Source organism: Corvus kubaryi, unplaced genomic scaffold, assembly GCF_017639235.1.
Source record: "Corvus kubaryi isolate FWS band 111438036 unplaced genomic scaffold, C.kubaryi_AGA036_p1.0 37398, whole genome shotgun sequence".
NCBI classification, from domain to species: Eukaryota; Metazoa; Chordata; class Aves; order Passeriformes; family Corvidae; genus Corvus; species Corvus kubaryi.
The window spans coordinates 44,255,722-44,261,739 of NW_024581137.1; the positions used below are offsets into that span (position 1 = coordinate 44,255,722).

Below are 6,018 nucleotides of genomic sequence, written 5' to 3' on the forward strand. Positions count from 1 at the left end.
TGGAAATCCTACCCCAGCGCCGTCGCGTGGGAGATGCCGATCGGCCAAATCTGCTGCTGTCAGCAAAAGACAAAACCTCTCCCAAGCCGTGCGGCTGGCGATAAAAGGGAGCGGGCACAGGAGCAGCCCCGTGGAGGCCCCTCGGGAACAATGGCAACCCTTTCGGGAGCCGGCGAGGCAGGCTGGACAAAGGCTCACGCTGCCCCCAAACTCCAGCTGCTGCCTGAACACAAAACAGGGGGCTGCAAATTTGGTTTCTTTATTCTAAATCCTCTTAGACGGTGCGAATGCGGAGAGCAGGCGAGCACCCTCACGTGTCACACTCCCTCCCTCGGCCGTCAGTGCACGCAGCCTCAAGTGCCAGACGACAATTTATTGTGGGTTTATTTGACTTTGTAGGAACGGGGCGCTTTCCGTGGTGGAAGCGAGCAGGGAAACGGGCAGCGGGGGGAAATGGAGAGTATTGACCGGAGAATTTGTGTCTGCCCTGCTCTGTTTTGCCTGGAAAAGGCTGAACTTTTCGTGTTCTGAAAAGCCAGATGAACAGCACAAGTCATTAGTCACCCAGGTATTTACAGTGTTTTTCCTATTTCCTTTCTCCCATGGCCTCTGTGGTCAGCAGTATAAAATTCCTAGGCACTCCCACCTAAACACAAGTTTCCTGTTTATGCTCTCAGTGGCTTTTATGTTTAGCTGTTAAAACCCGTTGTCTAAAGTACCATAAAACAATATGAACAGAGACTGCAGGTGAGCAAGCAGGGGGAGAAAAAGCAAAGCCACGAGCAGGCTGCGCGGAGGCTGGTCTGGCCGGGGAAGCGGGGCTGGGGGAACAAAGGAACAAAGCTCCCCGGCAGCCAGGCTGCTGCTGCTGCTGCTGCTGCTGCCCCAGCGCCGCCGGACGCGCCCGCGCTGCCGCCGCTCTGCCGCCGCGACCTCGGCCCGAGGGCTGGGCTGGCTGAGCTTCCTCATCTCGAATCAGCTGAAAACACCTGACATGAAAAACTTAGGTGGGTCAGTGGGTAGTAAAAGTCAATCAAGGTTTGTGTTATTAAATAACGTAGAGTTGTTTAATTCATGACACTTCTTTTGAGTATTTTCATTACAGTAGCATTGTAGTCACGCTGCTCCTGTTTGGTCCAGTAGCATTGCCCATGTAAGTTCCTCCTTTAATGTAAGTAATGTCTGCTTCATCCTGAAACCTAGGAGAAAAGTTGTCGGCAAGAGCAACGCTGAGATTCTCTGGAGCTGCAAGAAGGGAGAAGCTCCAGCTGACCATCAAACCTGGAGCCACTGCAAGTTCTTGCTCTGCCTCAGGCTTTCCTACACCTTGGTCAGACTGCACAAACATTTTTAAGTTATGCTGACATCAAGAACATCCAATTTGAGATGCTTTGCTGTGACCACATGAGAACATAATTTCTGAAGACACAAAATGTGGTAGCAGTCACACTATAGATTTAGATAGCTCTTCCCACAGCCTTTAGGTAACATTATATCCATAGCTATATCTATGTCACAAGGTAATATTATACATTGATCAACTAATTTTTATCACCCCCACAAGTATGCCAGCTGTTCAAAATAACATTATCATTGGCTTTATTAACATTGAAATAAAAATGAATAATTATAAGAATACAAAATAGACCTTAATCCACCATAAAGTTTGTAATTAAAACTAACATGATTTCTGTGAAAAACTTTTATACACAACAGTGTGACTTGAGGGCCTTTGTCAGTATTGTCTTTGATTTTTTTGGTTGATTTGGCTTAGCCAGACACTTACAGCTATTTAAACATAGTTTTGTGTATTTAATTATATCATACATTATGTAATTTTTTACTACAGACACCCTTGACATTTAATGTATTTCATCCAGTAATTAGTAAAGAATAATTAAGCTTTTACTACTATAACTGCTTTTCATGATCCTGTGTCTTCCAGAACGAGATAGAGCAGGAGTAGCGAAGTTTATGTTTCAGATACTAAGATTTATTCTCTTTCAGATTATACATCAGTAATTTTACTGTTTCTTTATACAAAGCAAGGACTGGGATGAAACAACATGTTACAGAATCTCTGTGCTCCCTTATAGAGGTTAGCATGAGTGAATAATAGATCCACCATGTTCAAAATCACAACATACACAGGGAGATGATTTTATACATATAATATATATAAATACTTATTTTTATATATGTGAATGCATATATATATAATATATATATTATAGTGCATATAATATATAGAAATACTTGTGATCTATATATTGCATAGGTTTTTGGTTTTTTGTTTAGTGACACTAAAACAGTTCTAAAATGTGTACAAAGACTTCATATGCAATATATGTGGCATCTCCTCGACAGCTCTGTCTGTACTGGCAACTCTCTCATGAGTGATATGTCACTTCACAAGCTTTTTTAAACACTCTATTTTGAATACAGATGGTCTTATTTCCAAAGTATGATCACAGTGGAGCACTGACCCCTGTTCCTTTGTCCATGTTGAAGCTCTGATTTTTTATTATTTTTAGCCTAAATTTCAGGCCCATCAGCAGCCATCCCATGGGAACAGTGTGCTACCTGGAGCACAGCATGGACTGAACATGTGTTTGTACACAGTGGGCTCCCAGAGCATGTTTTAAGTGTGTGTTTCATCTGAAAGGCATTGGGTTCATCTCTTCCAGATCCACTCCACAAATGAAAAGAAAGCACAGGAAGTGGGGACCACTGGGAGACTGGCCCGGGCCCAAACTAAGACACTGGTGTAGATGCACCAGTGTTCAGGTTTGGATCTTACTGGCATGGTTCCTTCAGATCCTCCATTCAAGTACACAGACTTCAGAAGAGTGTGTTCTCGAATCTCATCTTCTGACAATATGTTTTCCACCCTGTTCAAATGAGCCCGTTCCCTGCAGAAGTTCACATACCCTCCTCCTGGTCCTCAGCTGACATCACTCCCTCCCACTGCAGAGATGGGGGGAAAATATGTTTGAAAGCACCTCTCTGGCCTGGCTGTCAACAGAAAGTTAACTTAGTCTGCAAACCAAGCTAATATGTAGCTATGATGAAAGATTACAGTAAGAGAGACAAGAGGGGAAAAAAAAGAAAAAGAGATGGGAAGTCTTTGAAGAAGTCAACAAAAAGGAAACACTTTCATGTAGTCTTAATTCAGCAAATCACTTCAGTTTCATGCTTAACATCCCAGAGAGGCATCAGCACCTGGAGTGTGTGTAGGCAGAAGGTAGACAGAGAAATGACTCACTGGTGCGGGAACACAAGCCAGAGCATCATCTGTGGGAACTTTGGAAGGGAAAAGAAAGTGTCTCATCTGACAGAAGGTTACAAATCTTCATGCTTGTTGCAATGTGTGCATCCGACCAACAGCAACATTTTAAGAGCAGCCAAGGAAGCATGAAGACAAAAAACTGTTTTAAGGAAAGCAATCTGAAACCTGTATTTGATTCTACAGGCAATAAAGCTTTTACCAGTGCTGAGGCAAAACTAGACCTGGCAGAATGTGATCTTTGCCTTGCTGCTAGCTCTCAGGTGAAAGCAAGCAGAGGTTTCCAGCAGAGCACATTTTGTTTCCTCTACAGCTTAGAGGGCCTCTATGTAGCGAGAAAGGACCTTCTTGTGGCCATATTCCATCCATACCAGTGACAATGCACAAGTGTCCTTCACTCCTCAGGCTCTTAGGAAGCACAGCCTTCCCTTTCTCCTGTCACAGAAGTTCTAGTGCCAATAAAAATATAAAATAGGCATAACAAATTTGTTGTTCCTTTGTCAGGTCACTCAACATCTGTGCTCCTGAAAGCCAGAGAGCTTTTGGCAGCCCTGAGGGAGCCAGGCAATCTCTAAGCTGGAAGTGCAGAGGGTTGAGTTGGGCCAGAGGAGGAAGGACTGACTGGGCTTCCTTCTGGAGTGCCCGGTCAGGAGGTGATGATGGGGACGCAGCTCCTCATGGCGGTGCAGCTGCCTGTCATGGCTCTTGCAGGCAGGGCTGTGTCTGCCAAACTGCAGCTCCAGAGCTGAGAATTGTCTCAGGTGACTTGAGGCTGCCCTGACAGTGTCCCACCCGGGCGATGGTGTCCCTGCTGTGGCCATGCTCCCCTCATGGCCACCTGCATTTCTAGACGCATCTCCTACCAGTTACTGCACTGCAAGGGCTTGTGCTGGTCCAAGCAGGCAGGGGAGAGGCAAAGCAGCATCTATTCTCTTGCCTGTATTCCCTGCCAGTGTAGAGGTCACCCCAAGAGAGGTTTTTGTGGGAGGCAGGAAAAAGGCGAGGGGCAACTCTTAAGGAGCAGCCCGGCTAATGCTGCAGCCAAGACAGCCCTTGCAGCCATGGAGAGGAAGCCATTGCCCCCATGCCCAGGCACCTTTATAAAGAGAGCATTCTCCCACTTCCTCCTGGTGCTGCGTGAAAATCCACAACAACTCAAAATGTTCCTTCTCTCTTCTCTGGCTCATCACAGAGCTGCTCCTCACAGCACCACAGCTGGAAATTCAACTTTAAAAGAAAAATGTTGTTTTCTGTACTCCTGACACTCAAAAATGGAATACTGACATGGGTCTGGACACAAATCTGATCTTCCCTGGAAATGCTTGGGCTGGGCCCATTTTTAACTGCAAAAAGTAAAATTATGAAATGCGTGCTCCCTGCCTCATGTAGACACAGTACTCTATCCTCCCTGAATTTCATACATCTCTTATTAGAGAGGAAACCAGAAATTCCACTGTTTTCTCTGATTATGGCTATTAAATTTGCATTTTGGCTCAATTAATATTGTGGGTGGTCCAGCTCATACCTGAAGCTTGACTTGTTCTACTCCTGAACTACAGCTGGGTGGATCTTCTGTAAAGAGACTTGAAGCCAGGTGGACACAGATACAGATCACAGGCCAAGCTGGATTCAAGCTTGCAGAGAGTCACAAGGCTTTCAGCAGACATGGACCAGTTTCTGCTTCCAGGTGGGAGTCAGACTAAACTCCAGCTTCATCTGTTTTTCTGGAAATCCCAAAACAAAGCACAGCTCAGCAGTTTGAGAGAAGTTTGGCTTCATTCTTACTAATTTAATAGTGAACAAATCCATGCAAAGGAAAACTGCACAAAATAGCTTCAAGAACCCCCGAAGCTAGGACTGCTGAGATTAATTTACTGTCCCAGATTACTTCCCTAGTGTAAGTACGCAGTGATTTCTGCCGGTCGACTCCCTTGAAGTCAGTAGGAGTTTTGTAACATGTTCCATTGCTGCAGTCACTTTCCATTATCCATGGGTGGCTTCTCTGCTGGCAGATAAGCTGCATCCTGGGCCTGAGCCAGCTGAGCCAGCTCTGTGCAGCTCGGCCAGGATGGGGCTCTGAGCTCAGCCCCGGCCCTGCACACCTCTGGGTGACCACAGAGCAGGCGCTGGAGCTGGCTGCTTTGATCTGCTGTGAAGGCAGGGAAACTTTCAAAGGATTGGGAAAGGGGAAGGGTGGTGACAGAAAGCAGTAACAGGGCTTCAAACAAATAGTTAAAGTCCTTTGGAAAACAGTTAATGTGGGATGTGCACATTTAGAATTCACTCTTCACTATTGACTGAGTTTTTCTAAGTGGAAGGAAAAGATCTGTCAGTGCTTCTAAACCCAAAGGAACAGGGAAGGTATTGCAGAGTTGAACCTCCCTGTGGGCACCAGCCAGCCTCATCCTGCCCGGGGGAGAACGCTGCCTGCTCTCGTGCCCACAGGCAGGCACTGCCCCCCTCCTCCCCCCATTGCTGGGTGCTGGCAGGCCAGACTCTACTCCTGCATGGTTGCCTAATTTACGCAAATGTAATGACCTCAGGTCTGAGCTTTCTCTTGCATTTCAGGCAGAACTCCCAGAGTAAAGAATTGATCCAACAGGGATGAACCTTGCTCAAATGAGCCATTTCTACTTAGTCTCTTTCTGATGGAGAGAGGAGAGAGAAAATGAAGTGCAAAACCCATCTATTTACCAAGTCCTTGTTGATTCTAAACAGCTCTAATATGTAGT

At 45.8% G+C, this 6,018-nt stretch overlaps 1 long non-coding RNA gene across 1 annotated transcript; it reads left to right on the forward strand.

The window, feature by feature from the left end:
- The first annotated feature begins 396 nt into the window (after nucleotides 1-396).
- Nucleotides 397-3,767, forward strand: LOC121671937. Its single transcript, XR_006018678.1, has 2 exons — nucleotides 397-568; nucleotides 2,688-3,767. It is a non-coding gene; the product is annotated as an uncharacterized LOC121671937 (long non-coding RNA).
- The last annotated feature ends 2,251 nt before the right edge of the window (nucleotides 3,768-6,018 follow it).